At 43.1% G+C, this 18,171-nt stretch overlaps 1 protein-coding gene across 4 annotated transcripts in view; it reads left to right on the top strand.

Moving 5' to 3' along the window:
- Nucleotides 1-17,896, top strand: part of GPALPP1 (GPALPP motifs containing 1) — a 72,800-nt gene extending 54,904 nt beyond the window's left edge. For 2 of the 4 annotated variants that reach the window (XR_008295580.1, XR_008295576.1), the window contains exons 16-18: nucleotides 7,297-7,818; nucleotides 12,114-12,271; nucleotides 15,361-17,896. The gene's annotated coding sequence lies outside the window, so the exon portion shown is untranslated. The remainder of the gene's footprint in view (nucleotides 1-7,296; nucleotides 7,819-12,113; nucleotides 12,272-15,360) is intronic. The other 2 variants (XR_008295578.1, XR_008295579.1) reach the window with 2 other exon arrangements.
- The last annotated feature ends 275 nt before the right edge of the window (nucleotides 17,897-18,171 follow it).

The raw sequence follows: 18,171 nt of genomic DNA, 5'->3' as shown, positions 1-18,171 counted from the left end.
AACATTAAAAAAATTTTTAGTAATAGAAAATAAATAAAATATTCTCTTTAAAAAGTATAGAACTGTGAGCTCATAAATGAAGGTTGTTTTAAGTTGCTAGGTTTGTGATAATTTGTTACATAGCAATAGAATACTACGTGCATGAAAAGGGAATAATAATAATACCAGAAAGCTTTCATGTCAGACATGCTGCCGGATTGCATGTGGAGCTACATCTGTCTCCACGTCAAGGTATTTTTATATATGCAGATAATGTGGAAGATTCTGGAAGAGTCTGTAATATTGCATAGTAAAGAGCTCAGTTTGGAAATTTAAGTGACCAGATTTAAATCATGACTCCACTTCTTACAAGTTGTTTGATATTGCATAAATTACGTAACATCTAGGGACATTGTGAAAAGTAAATGGAATATACATACCTATTAGAAAGGCCAAAATCTGGAACACGGATAAAACCGAACATTGGCAAGGATTTGGAGCAACAAGAGCTCTCCTTCATTGCTAGCAGAAATGCAAAATGGTACAGCCACTTTGGAAGACAGTTTGATTGTTTCTTACAAAACGAAACATTTTTACCATGCAACCCAGTGATTGTACCTCTTGGTATCTACACAAAAGAATCGAAAATGTCTACACAAAAACCTGTACATGGATGTTTTTAGCAGCTCTATTTGTATTGCTGAAACTGAGAAGCAAGGTGTCCTTCAGTAAGGTGACTGGGCAAATAAACTGGGGTCCATCCAGATACTGGAATACTGGCCAGCGCTAAAAATAAATGAGCTATCGAGCCATGAAAAGACATGGAGGAACCTTAAATAGATATTACTGGGTGGACGAAGCCGATCCGAAGAGGCTACATACTGTATGATTCCAACTATATGATATTCTGGAAAAGGCAACTTTTTTTTTTGATTTTTTTTTTAACGTTTATTTATTTTTGAGACAGAGACAGAGCATGAATGGGGGAGGGTCAGAGAGAGGGAGACACAGAATCTGAAACAGGCTCCAGGCTCCGAGCTGTCAGCACAGAGCCCGACGCGGGGCTCGAACTCATGGACCGCGAGATCATGACCTGAGCCGAAGTCGGCCCCCCAACTGACTGAGCCACCCAGGCGCCGCTGGAAAAGGCAATATTGTGGAGACAATAAAAAGATCAGTGGCTGCCAGAGTTGAGAGTGTGGGAAGTGATGAATATACAGAGCACAGAGGATGTTTAGAGCAATAAAAATACTCTGCTCTCTGGGACGCCCAGGTGCTCAGTCAGTTGAGCATGTGACTCTTGATTTCGGCTCAGGTCATGATCCCAGGGTCATGAAATCGAGCCCCGTGTTGGGCTCCTTGCTGAGCATAGAACCTTCTTAAGATTCTCGCTCTCCCTCTGCCTCTCTCCCCCACTTGTGCTCTCTCTCTCTCTCTCAAAATAAAAAAAAGCAAATAAATACTCTGCACTGTATGATACTATAACAACAGATATATGTCATTATACATTTGTCTGAACCCATAGAAAGTACAATAGACTGGAGCAAGGTGGACCTCTTCAGTACCATTCTGATTCTTGGGTCTATTTTTGTCCTGCTGAGGAATAACAAAGAACATTAACATTTAGTGGGTTAGTGGAAGAAGAGGAGTCTGTGAAAGTATCTGAATAAGAATAAACAGAGGAAAAGCAGTTAAATTTTTTTTCTTAACTTTGGAAGAGAGAATTTTAAAGAGGGAGTAATTACTATGTCTAGCGCTACACTGAGTGCACCTAATGTGTCCTTTGCATTTGGAAATTGCAGCATTACTTTCAGTAAGAGGAAATCACAAAGAGATTAGAAAATACTTAGAGATAAATGAAAATGAAAACAAATTTGAGCTTGCATATTTGTTGCAAGGGAAATTAATAGCTTTAAACACCTTTTAGAAAGAAGAAACCTAATAAGCTAGGCTTTCACCTCATGACATTGGGAAAAGAAGGGCAAATTAAACCCAAAACAAGCAGAGAAAGGAAATGATCAGAATTAGAAGAGAAACTAATTAAGTAGACAATAGAAAAACAATAGAGAAAAGCAATGAACTCAAAAATTGGTTCTTTGAAAACATCAACATAATTGACAAATCTTTAGCTAGAGTGGCCAAGGGAAAAGATTGGAGATTCAAATTACTCGAATCAGAAATGAGAGCGCTTGGGTGGTTCGATCAGTTAAGCTTCCAACTCTTGATTTCAGCTCAGGTCATTATCTCCTGGTTGTGAGATAGAGCCCCATGTTGGTGCTTGAGATTCTCTCTCTCCCTGTTCCTCTGCCACTCCCCAGCTTGCACTCAAGAAAGAGAGAGAGAAAGAGGAGAAAGAAAGAAAGAAAGAAAGAAAGAAAGAAAGAAAGAAAGAAAGAAAGAAAGAAGAAAGAAAGAAAGGAAAGAAAGGCATTATGGGGCAATTGGCTACCTTTGTTGGAAGACCATGCAACCCTTGATCTCAGGGTTGTGAGTTCAAGCTTCACGTTGGGCATAGTTCTTTCTTTTTTTTTAGTTCTATGACCAGGCTGCAGAAACTAACATTCTTTCTTTCTTCCTTTCTTTCTTCCTTTTTTTCTTCCTTCCTTCCTTCCTTCTTTTCTTCCTTTCTTTTTTCTTTCTTACTTTCTTTTCATTTTAAGTGTGCTCCACACCCAACGTGGGGCTTGAACACACAACGCAGGGATCAAGAGTTACATGCTCTGCCAACTGAGCCAGCCAGGCACCCCTAGGATGCAGAAACTTGAACATAGTTGGATAATAAAAGACCAATGGAGAGAAGAGGTTGAGGACATAAGAGGAGAAAGAGGAACAGGAGGTGGCATGGGGTGGGATGGTATCCAGAAGGAAAAGTCAATGCCCTGCCTGCCCTCAGCCACAAGGACCAGCTGTGGGAAGACAGATGGCCTCTACCTGGAAGGTCCACAGGGAGGCCACGTCTCCAGGAAGAGTCAGGTTTCTGGTAAGGCAAGAAGGTGCCGGGTGTACAGACTGAGACTGTGTTTTCAGATAAATAGATGTCTCAGAGGACATAGAGAGAATGATTAAAACAGAGGCCAGGAGTAGCAGCAGGTGGACGTACACTTGGGTCTCGGTCATCATCGAAGCCAAACAGAGCTATAATTCATGTCCACTCTGGGCAGAGTGCTATTCTCCACATCTTTCTCTTTCCCCGATACTCCAGACTAGGTTGAGTGACCCTGGCCTACACATATACTACCCTGCGATACTTCTATGATAGAGCTTAATCACATTGTATCATAACTGCATCTTTACTTTCTTATCTCCCCTACTAGACCATGACAGTAATTAGTATAATCTTTACATAACGGCTTTTGTAGTTTTCTTTTCTCGCTTATTTTTTTAGATCTCCAGGTCAGTAATTATAAAGAAGAACTTTTAAAAAGCTCTTACTATAGAAAATTTTAAATATACACAAAAGTATAGGGAATAGTATAATGACCCTTCTCATCACCCCGATTCAACAATTATCAATTCATGACCATTCTTCCTTCATTTATGCTCTCATCCACTCCCCTACCCTGATTATTTGAAGCGTATCAGGGACATCGTATTTCTTCTGAAATGTTTTAGTGTCTGTTTCTAAAAGATAATTCTCTTTTTAAAAACATAACCACATGGGGACGCCTGGGTGGCTCAGTCCGTTGAGCGTTGACTCTGGATTTCCGCTCAGGTCATGATCCCAGGGTTGTGGGATTGAGCCTCTCGTGGAGCTCCTCACTGAGCATGGAGTCTGCTTAATATTCTTTCTTTCTCTCTCCCTCTGACCCTCTACCCTGTTCATGCTCTATCTCTAAAATAAAATAAAATAAAATAAAATAAAATAAAATAAAATAAAATAAAATAATAAAACAAACATAACCAAATGTTATTACTATATATATTTTAAAATTAGTAAGTTCTTAACTTCACCAAATATCAGATGAATGTTTGAATTTCCTCATTTGACTCATAAAAAATTGTAAACTTTTAAAAAATCTGTATTTATTTGTTTTAAAATATGACTATCTCATTTTTTTTTTAATGTTTATTTGTGGGGTGCCTGGGTGGCTCAGTTGGTTGAGCGACCGACTTCGGCTCAGGTTGTGATCTCGCAGTTCATGGGTTCAAGCCCCGCGTCGGGCTCTGTGCTGACAGCTCAGAGCCTGGAGCCTGCTTCGGATTCTGTGTCTCCCTCTCTCTCTACCCCTCCCTCTTCATGCTCGCTCGCGCCATCTCTCGGTCTCAAAAGTGAATAAAGATTTTAAAAACATTCTATAAATGTTTATTCATTTTTGAGAGAGAAAGAGTGAGAGAGAGCACACACTCGTGAGTGGGGGAGGGGCAGAGAGAGAAGGAAACAGAGGCTCCAAAGCAGGCAGCAGAGAGCCTGATGCAGGGCTTGAACTCATGAACACTAAATCATGACTCGAGCTGAAGTCGGGTGCTTAGCCGACTGAGCCACCATTTTATGGTATAAAAAATACCTGTATTTTTATTATTTTTTTAAAGATTTTATTTTTAAGTAATCTCTACACCCAATGTGAGGCTCAAACCCACTACCCTGAAACCAAGACTTACATGCTCCACCAACTGAGCCATCCAGGCACCCCTTAAGCATCTTTTTAATATAGAAATTCCCTCTCCCTCTGCTTATTTCTCCTTGCAATTTATCTTTTGAAAATATTGGACAATTTATCCTAAAGCGTTTCCCACTTAATGGATTTTGCTTATTGCATTTCCATGGTGTTTTACATATTCCTAAAGAGGATTTTTTTAAAACATAGTTTACCCTGTTAAATTATACAGCTTAATTCTCATATTCAATTATTAACATGTTATTTTAGAACTCTGTGTCTACAAATAATGAGAGCCAACCCAAGCTGTCCTAAGCAAAAAGATGGAACTTTGAAAGTAGCAAACTAGCAAAGGCTGCTGGCTCCCTCCCCTCCTCTGGCCCTGCCCTAATACAAATGGGTTATGATAATGACTGAACAATTTCATATATTTGCTAAAATTTATTTATTTATTTTTAATTTTTTTAAAATGTTTATTTTTGAGACAGAGAGAGACACAGCATAAGCAGGGAAGGGGCAGAGAGAGAGGAAGACACAGAATGTGAAGCAGGCTCCAGGCTCTGAGCTGTTAGCACAGAGCCCGACGTGGGGCTTGAACTCACGAACTGTGAGATCATGACCTGAGCCGAAGTCCGATGTTTAACCGACTGAGCCACCCAGGTGCCCCTATCTGCTAAAATTTAAAAGGCTTGTGTTCTAGGGGTGCCTGGGTGGTTCAGTCGATTAAGAGTCCAACTCGATTTCAGCTCAGGTAATGACCTCATAGTTTGAGGGATCAAGTCCCACGTGGGGCTCTGCACTGACAACGGAGGAGCCTGCTTGGGATTCCCTCTCCCTTTCTCTCTGCCCTTCCCCGACCCCTCTTTCTCAAAATAAATAAATAAACTTTAAAAAAATAAAAAATAAATCAAAGGCTTACATTCTAACAGGGAGAGAGAAATAATAAGTAAAATATATAGAATGTTTTATGGTAAAAATGCTACAAAAAAAGTGTATGAATCTGGACATTACAAAGGCTATGGAAGAGAGCTCTTTTCCTCATCTCTTTCAGAGAGAGAGAAAGGGATTGTGATCTGGTGCTGGGGGCAGACTGCAGGGGGGCTCTTTTCTTTCTTCCTGTGATTAAAATCTAGAGCTAAACCAAGATGATTCCTAGCATGTTGAGAAAGGGAAGCAGGGTTGGCCAGAAACCAACCAGAGGTCAATGAGGATATACTTATACTGTCTTATGTGGGGAGAAGATAAAGATCTAATTCATGTAAGAAAGTGATACAACTCAACAGTAAAAAAAAAAACAAACAAAACCAAACAATCCAATTTAAAAAATGGGCAGAAAAATAACAAATAATAAAGAATAACATGTTCTAGATATGATGATGATTGAACAATTCTATAAATTACCTAAAACTAAAAGAACTCACATGATAATGCAGGGAAATAGGCAATAAAAAATAAAGAATATGTTTGATGGTAATAAATATGCTATATTTATTATAGCTATAGCTATTATTAATGCTATAGAGGAAAATAAAAATAAAGCAGGGAGAGGAATGGAGAGAGTTTGGAGAAGCTACAAGTTTCGAGGGTGTGGGCAGGAGCCGTTGGAAGAGGAGGACTGGCTTTGTGGAACTGAGGGAAGATTATTCCAAGCAAAAAATAAGAAAACAACCCAACAAGCAAAAACCAAAATACTATAAACAAACGAGCTGAAGAAATCAGAAAACTAGCAACAGGTCATACCCAAGGAAACCAGAAGAAATCAATAAAAATAAAATTAGAAATTAAGCAGAGAAGATCAACGAATCACACAGTAGAGAATATCAATGAAGCTAAAAGCTGTTTTTTAAAAAATAACTGGAGGGGCGCCTGGGTGGCTCAGTCGGTTGGGCGTCCAACTTCAGCTCAGGTCATGAACTCGCGGTTCGTGAGTTCGAGCCCCGTGTCGGGCTCTGTGCTGACAGCTCAGAGCCTGGAGCCTGTTTCAGATTCTGTGTCTCCCTCTCTCTCTGACCCTCCCCCATTCATGCTCTGTCTCTTTCTGTCTCAAAAATAAATAAACGTTTAAAAAAATAAATAAATAACTGGAAAAACTAATGAAGAAAACATCAGACAAGAAACAATTACAGACTAGAAAACAATAATAGAGTTTAAAGTAAAAAAAAAATAAAATGAGTATTGGCAACCTGGATAAAAGAGATACATTCTGAAAAAAAAAAAAAACCAACAAAACATAAAATGCCAAAAAACACACAGACTACTAATAAAGAAATTGACATGATTATTAAGGACATCCTCAACCTTGCCCCCAACAAAAAGGCCCCACTCCTAATGATTTTACTATTGAGTTTTGACAATTCTCAAGGAACAGAAAACAACTATACAAATCATGCCAGAAAACAGAATGAGAGGGATAACCTCATTTCTTGAAGCTGGTGTTTCTTTGACTTCAAACCCAAACGGTGTCAGGACAAGAAAAAGAAATTATGAGCCTTTTCACTTCTGAGTATGAATGCAAAAATCTGAAGAGACTATTGACTATCTGAACCTACCAGTATATTACAAGTAAGAATCATCATGACCAAGTATTTATCCTAAGAAGGCAAAAACAGGGCAACATTAAACTATCAGTGAGTGACTACCTGGCATATCATAATGCTTTGTAAATATTAGTTATTTTTTGTCTATTAATGACGGTGCGCATATAAACTTGTACAATTGTTAGGTCAACTGGGGAGATCCTGGGCCCTGGGGCCTCTAGCCAGACAGAGCCAAAGGACTCGCGGACGGTTTTTGGTCAAGGGAACCGATTCAAGGACAAACACGCAGCACAGCTCATGAGCGACACAAGCAGGCAAATTCATTAAAGCAAAAAAGCACACTCTCGAGATATGAGAGCCGGCGAACTAGAGAGGGAGGCGGGGAGCGGGAAGGACCGAGGGAGACCTAGCGAGCATGCGCAGGTGCGCAGGCGCGCAAGCGGGCGGAAGAGCATGAGCGAGCTGCACGCAAGGTGGAGATGTTTCTATCTTTTATTGACAGTTGTTAACTAGCGGGCGGAATACGTATTACTTGGGCGGCAAGCAGCGTTTCAAGTTTTTTCCTCCTAATTTGGTCAGAGGTTGCTTGTCGTGGCACCTGCCATCTTAGTTCTGCCTGGGTAGATCCGGCGTCTTGGGGAGAGCTGTCAGCACCCGCCTCTGACCTTCCCGATAGCTGGCCATGACTTCCTCGTGCTGGCCTCCAGGTATCGTGTTAGAACCTGACTAACTGCCTACTGTAACACAATGACTTTAGAAAACGATTTGATATTGTCTTGTAAAGTTGAACATGTGTAGTGGGTAACTTCCAGCTCCGCAATTCCACTCCCAAGAAATACACCCTAAGGATCGTTACTTATATGCAGTTGTAGATATATATAATATTCTTTGTGGGTTTTTTTGTGAAATATTGAAACAAGAAAGAAAAAAAAGGAAGCAACTTACGACTCTATCCATAGGAAAAGAGATAAATCACTTGTGCAGTAATCACACAATGGCCTGCTATTCAGCTGTGGCTTGGAGATAAGCAAACGGAGGTGGAAGGGTTGAAGATGAAAGAGAAAAGTAGTCACAACTATAACCAAACCAACGCGTGTTGGCTCCTTGGTGAGTCATAGAAACTGCACCAGGTCAGTCGTCCCTTAAAGGAAACTTTATCTGCAGCAAATAAGGAGTCCAAACTCCCAAATAAGGTTTTCCTTGTGCGACAACTCACTTGGTGCAGTTTCTGTGACTCACCAAGGCGTAAACGCCTGTCGGTTCGGTTACAAATTTGGTGACCCAGATGGGACAGCTGTCCTGAGGTTCTGCCCTCCAGTTCCCTGGGTTCGGATGGACGGAGCAGCAGGCAGCGGAAGCTTGCTTGAGTTAAACAGTTCAAGCTATCAGGACCAGGGGCAGATTCCTTGGAGGAGATTCACCCTTTTTTGGTGCTTGTGACCACTGGCGTGCCATTCTGTCCTCATTTGAAATCCAGATCTCATTTGAAACTCTGATTATATTTACCCGAAGGATTTGTGTTGGGATAAATTATGCCAGGTCCGTGGCAGAGATCTTAGAAGTAAAACTAAAGCTCTCTCACAAAGTCTGGGCAAGACAGCATAACAGTCAGAATACACTGGGTAAACAGGGCCTTTCTGGTAAACACTCTGAGAGATTGAACACTGATTAGGGTCCAGTGTTGAGTCTAGACATCCCCAAGTGACAAAGGATCACACGACCCAGCCATTCGGAGGGTTGGATGCTCCAGCCTGGCGAAATGGGAGTGATCTAACAGACTGATCTAGGATCTGGGAGATTGAAGAAATCACTCTCCCACTTGGTTGTTTGGCTTGTTTGTTGTTGTTCTGTTTGTTGTTGTTCCCTGTTTAAATCCACCCTGGGGGCGCCTGGGTGGCTTAATCCGTTAAGCATTTAAGTGGTTAAGCGGCAGACTCTTGATTTTGGCTCAGGTCATGATCTCACAGTTCGTGAGTTCAAGTTCCGCATCTGGCTCTGTGCTGGCAGTGCAGAGGCTGCTTGGGATTCTCTCTCATTCCCTCTATCTGCCCCTTCCCCGCTCATGTGCATGCACGCTCTCTCTCAAAATGAATAAATAAAATTTAAAAAATTATTGGGCCAAGTTTGTTAAAACTGGACTTGTTTTCCAAACACATTAATACTCGTTTTGGCTATCTTTGATGGAAATGAGGGTGATTTTAGAGAAAAATTATGTTCCAATAATATATCTTTGTGGATGTTAGATCTAATTCTGATTGTCTTAGTGTTTGTTGTTTGCCTATAAACCTGGATCCTGAATTCTGGTTTCCTTGAATATCTGAGTATGGCTCTCCAAACGAAGGTTTCCAGTTTTCTTTCATTCTCTTGACTTGGAATCAAGTCAAGACTTGAACTAAAACTGTCCCCCCTCCCCTTTTTTTCCTGAGGCCCTGCAAACTGAAGCTAGGCAAGTAAAGCCCTATTTATGAAGCTCCAGCCTTAGCATTTCCTGATGCTGACAAGCTGTTTGATTTGTCCGTACATGAAAGGCAAGGAATAGCTGTAGGGGTTTTATCCCAAATGCTGGGGCCCTTAAAGAGAATGGTAACTTCTTTTTCTGAACAATTGGACGTGGTGGCCAAGAGGAGCTGTGGCAGCCAGTGCCTCTTGATAAAAGAAGCGAAACAAACAAACAAAAAATCCCCTAGAAGTCAGCCTATGCCTGTGGACCATTTTCCAGGGTTGTTTTTTTTTTTTAACCTAGGAACTATCCCAAAACAAAATGTTACAATCTCAGGCCATGCTGACAGATAGATACTCCCAGATACAGCTGCCACCCTACCCCCCAATCAGGAAGTACTTGATCAGATTCACTCTGGCTACAAAGATCTCCAGAGTGAACCTCTGTCCACTGCAGAGGAAATCTGACTTCTAGACAGCAGCGGTGCTGTGGATAATGGACTAGGAAAGGCAAGATATGCTGTCGTATTCCTAAAGGCTCTCATGGAGGCCAAAAGACTGGGCCCACACACCTCAACCCAAAAGGCAGAAATAATTGCACCAACCAGAGCATTAGAATTGAGTGAAACAGGGGCGCTTGAGTGGTTCAGCTGGTTGAGTGTCCGACTTTTGACTTTGGCTCAGGTCACAAATCTTATGGTTCGTGAGTTCGAGCCTCTCATCGGGCTCTGTGCTGACAGTGCAGAGTCTGCTTGGGATTCTCTCTCTCCCTCTTTCTCTGCCCCTCTCCCCCTGCTCAAAGTAAGTAAATAAACTTTAAAAACAATAAAAGAAAGGAACTGAAATTAAGGTCAGCCAAGGCTCCAGGTACCTTTCTCCATCTGTCACCTCTGCTTCTCCATGTGGATTTGTTATACGCTTCTCTCTCTGTGGACTTCATTCCTCTGCATCCTCTGCAGGTTCACAGTGAAAATGGCTGCCTCACAGTTGTTAAACTTAAAGTTGCAGTTCCAGACACATAATGAGTATGACCTAATTCTTCCTGGGCCCCAATTAAAAATTTCCAGAAAAGAGAATTTTACAGGGTGTCAAACACTAGCTCTAAAATCTGTGGATCCTGGGATACAAATACAGCTGCCAGAGGTCCATTTTTGTGTCCACCAAGAAGAAAATTCACTGAAAATTTAATCAAACGGGCATTTAAAAAAATTTTATTTTTGAGAGAGAGAGAGAGAGAGAGAGAGAGCTTGAGTGGAGGGGGGCACAGAGAGAGAAGGGCCAGAGGATAAGAAGCAGGTTCTGTGCTGACAGCAGTGAGCTCAAACTCACGAACTGAGCCGTGAGATCATGGCTTGAGCCAAGGTCAAATGCTCAACCAGCTGAGCCACCCAGGCACCCTGAATCAGATAGCCTTTTAGTTGGGCGGTTAGGATTGCAACTCTGGAGACAAAGATGTAGGTAAGAACCTGACTCTTTTTCTGAGGAGGACAGAGAGGGGCAGGGTTATAAAGGCAAAAGTTCACAAGTGCAGTTCTCATTTAGGCCCTCTATGCAGAACAGAGACGGAAAATATGTGACCTGGGATTGACTGAGTTAACATTCAAACGAGGGATTGAAATTTGTCGAATCCTCTTGGCTCCTTTTGGAGTGAAGAATGCTAACAATTCAGGTGTCCTGCTGAGGAGGAGTTAAGTCCAGGCCGAGGGCTTGCAGCTGGCACAACATTTATGGTTCCTCCGATGAGGGTGGGCATAAATTCTTCTTGGTTTATGGCCTCCCGACCGTACTTCTAAAGAAACTCTCTTATTTGGCTTGCTTCCTCCTTTTACGCCTGAGACAGGTGGATCAAGGTGGCAGTTCCCAAAAGAGGGGAATCCTTGTGAACTGGGCAGGTATGTACTTGCAAATGACCAATGTTAGAATCAAACTAACATTCACGTACAGGTCAAAGGACAAGGACACTCTGACTCCCAAAACCTGGGTTTCCAAGCAGAGTCATTTTTTCTACAGCCCCATCCAATTTGTTATTTAAAGTGATCCAGAAAAATTTGCCAGGTAGAGTGTAGGGAGAGCAGTCTCGATGGAAGAAACAACATTGTTAGAAATGAGGAGGCATTAACATGGGCATAAGTTATATGGACTGGCAGGCCCCTGTTGTGGCTGTTACATGGCTTCCATATCAAGATCCCAAATGGGGGAAGAAAAGCAGGCAGAGTAGGTGGTATTAGATTGTGAAAAGCTTTGTATGCCAGACCTTTGAATTTTATCTTGAAAACAGAGGGAGCCACTGAAGGTTCTAGAACACATGATGTCATGTGTCATCTACAGCTTAGAAAAATAAATGCAGAGGGTGAAGCCTTAGCGTTGTTACTAATGCTAAACTACTGAAAACAGTCATGGTTGCTGATGGAAGTTATTTCTTGAATTTATTCTGGTTTTCAATTTAATGTATATGTATCTGCAAGTATCTCCAGGATAAACCAGAGAATTTGTTAAGCAGTCGCTGACCTCGGCCAGTAAATACGCAGTTTATTCACAGAATCCTCCTCCTCACCACCTGCAGAACAGAAGGCACAACACTGCACCTTCACCCTCAGCGTGGTTGGAGGACATTATAAATAAAGATCCCATGGAGAAGGTTCATCGTATCCCCCAGGAAGTCAGCGTATTGTGAATTCCAGGCAGCCGATTTATGGACTATGAGTAGGAGATGCTCTGAAAGTAAGTGATATTAATGTGAAAATGTTGGGGTTTGGCGTGAACAGTAAAGAAAGAATTCTTGAGGCATCTTTGGTGCAAAAGGGTGGTTTTATTAAAGCACGGGGACACGACCCTTGGACAGAAAGAGCTGCACTGGGGTTGTGAGGAGTGGCTGGTTATGTACTTCCAAGTTGGGAGGGGGTTAGGGATAGCGTAAGTCTCTGAAGAATTTGAAAGTAAGGTTTCCAGGACCTTGAGGGGGTTAGCTATTATTGTTAGGAAAAGGTCACTTACTGCTGTCTAGTAAAACCTGAGTCAAGAGACCCTTCAGATGTATATCAGGGAGCCATATACTTGGGGGATGATTGCTCACCTGTATCTCGGGGAGTAGAGATAAAGGAAGTTTCCAAAGGAATTTTTATATGTTAAGGGAGATTTACAGGATCCTGGAGGTTGGGCTAATCTTAAGCTAAGTTTGCCTTTTGGCTTTAGCAAAGTCTTAACATGAAGGCAGTTGAGTTCCCAGAAGATCACTCTGCCTGTCTCAGAACTTGTCAAAGGGCTGTAAGTTGTAAGGACGTTTAATTCTTTTTATCTTTGTTCTCCACATCAATATGAACGAGCCATACCGCAAATGAGATGTTCTTTCTAACTGTGCTGTACTTCCCTCTGAATGCCAGTATTTCATCCTAAGCCATTTATGAAGGCAAGCTGTTCTCTCTCTGCTGCTCATCTTCCCACACTTCCGTATTTAACTAACATCTGGTTTCAGTAAGGTTTCACAGCCCATTGACTTTTGACTGGTTGATCACACTCCCATAGGGATAATACTGCCCATTGTAGGTATGAACTCTTCTTATAGTTTATTCTTATTTCAACTAATATCACAATTTATGTGCAGCCGGTTGCCGAAGCAGAACTTGATTTAATTGTGTGATTCTAAGTAGCTGATGCGTAGCCCAGGTTCATCAAAGGGAAAATAACCAGAGCAAAGCCAACACATTGGTGGTTGGCGGACAAATAGGGCAATTAAGACCCCTCTATGCCGTTTTGCCACTTCTGCGTGTGAAGCCGGGAATGCACCTCTTATTTCTCTTTCCTGGTTCCCATATTTCCTCCCGTCGTAGGCAGGAGGGCAGTTTATGGCCCCTGCATAGTGAAGACAGTCAAGACATGCAGATGTATTTTACAAATAGAAATAATAACAGCCCTCCTTCCCTCCTCACTGAGTTATTGTGAAGATCCACTGAGAAGTCGTTGCAATTCCTTTGTAAGCTGTAAGGGGCAAAACTCTGCTGCCACAGCCTTGCCTAAAACCCTCCAATCTCTCCCCCTCAGGACCTTGAAATGAAGTCCAGAGTCTGTATGTACATGGCTTAAAGATTCTTCCTGAGCGGGCTCACCTCTGCAGCTGCCCCCTGTCTCTGAGCCACCTCCTGCTCTAGGCTTCACCCTGTTCAGATCCCCCACTGGCTGTGCCCCACAGGCCTTCACTCAGGCCGCACTCTTTCTTCCCTGCTCCTCCCTTTCACCCTCATGTGGGCTGGTGCACCTCCCTTTAGCAACATTGGCTTCTCCAAGGAAGCATTTCTTTTTTTTTTTTTTTTTTTTTTTTTAACGTTTATTTATTTTTGAGACAGAGAGAGACAGAGCATGAACGGGGGAGGGTCAGAGAGAGAGAGGGAGACACAGAATCTGAAACAGGCTCCAGGCTCTGAGCTGTCAGCACAGAGCCCGACGCGGGGCTTGAACTCACGAACCGCGAGATCATGACCTGAGCTGAAGTCAGACGCTTAACCAACTGAGCCACCCAGGCGCCCCTCCAAGGAAGCATTTCTCAACAGCAGCACAATTGACAACCGGGCCGAATAGTTTTTATCGTGGGGGGCTGTCTTTAACCATCATAGGGTGGTTGGCTGCAGGGATGGCCTCTATCTGCTAGATGCCAGTAGCAACCCCCCTCAAGTTATGACAACCAAAAATGTCTCCAGACACTGCCACATGTCTCCCCGGGAAACAAAACTGAACCCGAAAAATCTCCACTCCAAGGTGTTGCTTTTAATGGGGCCAATTATACTCTAGATACATCCAGATGCTACAAGAATCACAAGAACAACAAGAAGAAGAAAGCTTTCTTTATTTGATAATGGTGGTCTCATCTTGGGCTCAAGCCACCATCACCCTCCTGAGGGATAACACTTGATCTTGCTAATTAAAAGTACCCTAGTTTCTTCTGGCTTAAAACCATCTCTTTCATTGTCCTCCCACTGCGAGAAGGGTGAAACATTCTCGGAAATCTGATTCCATGCTTACTCATGACTAGCAGCGGCTCACAAGTTCTTCACTTACTGAGTAAATCATAAGTTCGCTTCTGAACAAATAAATATCCTGAAGGTTTCTTTTGTCTTGTGCCTCAGAAGAAGAAAGTGGGACCAAATGAGCTGGCTGTGGATAAGATTGCAGACAGCAGAGCTGAGCAGGAGTGGGGGAGGAGGGACGGGGATGCTGTCTCTGATCCTCCCTCTGCCTAGATCCACAGTTTCCTGCCTCAGCTGGGTAGGGGCTGGATTTCGCATTCTTTTAAGGACACTTGAAAATTTCCCAGTATTTACCCATAGAAAAAAGGAGCAATGTCCCCTTACTCTAAAATCTCCCCCAAATTTCTTTTTTTTTAATGTTTATTTATTATTCAGAGACAGAGAGACACAGAGCGTGAGCAGGGGAGGGGCACAGAGAGGGGGAGACACAGAATCCGAAGCAGGCTCCAGGCTCCTAACTGTCAGTACAGAGCCCGACGCGGGGCTCGAACCCACAAACTGTGAAATCATGACCTGAGCCGAAGTCAGTTGCCTAAGCAACTGAGCCACCCAGGTGCCCTACCCCCCAAACTTTCTGGTTATTTAAAACCTCCCTCCTCTCCCAACTTGGGGGAGGAAAGTGAGGGAAGACAAACCCATGGTACATCATCCCCTCTTTCTTCTTCCTCTGCCTTTCCTCTTAGAAGCAAATGGACTTTTGTTTTCCCTTCCCTCCCTACCTGGAAGGGATTCCCCCCTTCCCCTCCCCCACTCATGTCCTCCTCCTTCCCACATTCTGTTTCCCCTTCCCAGCAGACATTGTGGCAGCAGACCTGCAGTTGAAGAATCCTGCTCGTGATGGAGTGGCAGAAGCACTTAAGTCAAGCACTTAATTCAAAGTACTTAACTCAAACGTACTACTCCTTTATTCGTTCGTCAGATAATAGTTAGTCGTCTATTTCCTTGTTTGTGTTCCTAGAGGGCAGGGTTGTGCTTGCCTTGTGAACCATTGCATCCCCAGCACTCAGCATGATGCTGCGTAACATATTACCTGGAATATAATAGCTTAAAATAATGCACATTTATTATCTCACAGTTTCCATGGATCAGGACTCTTGGCGTGGCATAGCTGGCTCCTCTGCCGAGGGTTTCACAAAGCTGCAACCACAGTGGCACTGCCATGAGATGGGGTCTCATTTGAGGCTCCAGGTTCTCTTCGGACCTTCTATGGTTGTTGGCAGAATTCATTTCCTTGCAGTTCTAGAACTCCTAATGACCTGCTTCCAAGCCAGCAAGAGACTGTTGCTGACACTTTCAGGGCTTTCATCTGATTCAGATCCACCCAGGATAATTTCCTTTTTGCTTAACTCACAATCAACGGATTTGCAAAATCCTTTCAACTTTGCCACAATACACAACTTCAGCACAGGAGTAACATTCATCATAGTCACAGATCCTGCCCACCTTCAAAGGGAAGGATTACACAAGGGTATGGGTCATTGGAGGTTATCTTAGAATTTTGCCCAAATCTTGCACTCCAAAATATTGGTTGAGTGAGTGTGTGAAAGAAGGAAGGCAGGCAGGCAGGCAGGCAGGCATCCTGTTTGTCTTCACAATAACTCTGGGTGTAGGTAGTATCACCTTTACCTTATGGAGAAAGACATTCAATTCAGAGGCAGCAAATGATTTGCCTTCGTTCAAAGACGTGAAATTGCAGGATGAGGCTCCAGACTGAAGCCTGTCTGAGTCCTTACCCTTTACGCAGCAAAACACTCTCTGAAACCTCAGTCCTGCCACCCTGTCTCTGGCCAGAGCCCTGACACCAGCAGGGCCAACCTCTCTGCTTCTACTCACCTGGCTAGAGCAGGCCATGAGGTGGAGACAGAGGCCCACGGGGCCAGGACACTTCCCGTCCTTGCCATAGAAGGATTCCCTGGGCATCCGTCAGCCCAACAGACTCCAGAGGCCAGTGTGGGCCACGCCAGGGGTTCTGTGCACTGAGGGAGAGCAAAGATCAGTTTACTCCTACCCAGAGGTTTTGGCCCCAGTCCATGCCCAGACCTTGGCACGTGTAGGTTCTTTTTGTTCCAGCATTCTCCAGGGGTGGAGAATGGGAAGCTGGTGAGGGATGTTTTCTGCACTGCCTCCTCCCTCTCAGAGGCCCAGTAAGCTGTTCCCCTTGCTCTAGTGGGAACGGAGTGTGAACAGTGATGTCCAGACCACAGAGGACAAGAATCCGGGGAATCCCTGGGAGAAGCTATGGGGTTAGCTCAGACAGCAATGATATACAGTGTTTTATACAAGTGAAGAATTTGTGCAGTGCGTGGCTGGCTCAGTTAAAAGAACATGCGACCCTTGACCTTGGGGTTGTGAACTTGAGCCCCCTGCTGGGTGTAGAGATTAAACAAACGTAAAACTTGTTAGAAAACAGCAACATATTAGGCTTCTCTTTTCATCTGCTTCCCATTCACTCCTTTGCCCTTTCCCTCTGACTGTGCACCAGATATTCAATACCTTCTCTGTGTCAGGGCCACCGTGGCTTACTTTCTTCCCTGCCTCTTAATTTTTCCTAGTCTACTTGTGATCTTTAATAAGCAGTACCCTTTCATCTGTCTTTGTGTCGCCAGACTTCACATTTTTACCACATGGAAACACCGTATTATAAAGTCTCTCCACTATAGTAAAATCTGCATAATGCATAGGCAATCATATCCCGCCTTGTGGAACCTCACAGCACGCCAGGCATAAATCCAAGGTGGAAGATGTTTGTTTGTATATTTTCATAATCCACTTTAGGCTTTAATTACAATGAGACAATAAAAGAAAGATAGGAAGGCATTGATCTTGTGGCTGGCACCTTTGTTACTCACTTCATGTTGACAATTCCCATTGAAATTCAAGCATTCCTCCTCCTTAGCCACTGTGCCTCAGTCTACGGAGAGCATTCAAAACAAATTATCTGCAACCTTATGAATATCCAGCTCATTCTGTCCCACTTCCTTCTCCTGAGACACAAAACAAAATAAACCTTTAGGATATTTATGTGCTCAGAGGCAAATTTATAATTTACTCAAAGGTGAACAACTTTTGCAAGCAGCTGCTACTCATGAGTAAACATGAAATCAAATTTCAGAGAGGAAATTTTTACATTCCACACAAATAAACCTCCTAACTGCTACTTAACGTAAAGCCAGACAGAATGGTAAAGGGGCTTCCCGAACAGGGCTGGATAGTCCAAAAGAAGCTTTTATTGATGAAATACAAACATTTGGAGCCAGAGAGCCTGTTTGTCCTATCCACTAAACCTATTTCCAACCACCGCTCCATCCTACTGATTTCCTTCCACCATCCAACTTGATTAAAACTGAAAGGGGGAGCTGCATATACAAAAGCATGGAGGCCTGGAAAACCTTTCATTTGTGGAAATGAAAGCAATTAATTCCACCTTTGAAAGATGGTGGGGACACCATTATCAAAGGCCTTCCGTTAAGAAGTTTGCTCTCTCCCAGGGGCACCTGGGTGGCTCAGTCGGTTGAACGTATGACTTTGGCTCAGGTCATGGTCTCACGATTCGTGAGTCCGAGCCCCACATCGGGCTCTGTGCTGACCGCTCAGAGCCTGGAG

The sequence above is a fragment of the Acinonyx jubatus genome, chromosome A1 (genome assembly GCF_027475565.1).
Source record: "Acinonyx jubatus isolate Ajub_Pintada_27869175 chromosome A1, VMU_Ajub_asm_v1.0, whole genome shotgun sequence".
Taxonomy (NCBI): Eukaryota; Metazoa; Chordata; class Mammalia; order Carnivora; family Felidae; genus Acinonyx; species Acinonyx jubatus.
Note: the sequence above shows the minus strand (reverse complement) of the source record. Positions and strands in the feature narration are given on the sequence as shown.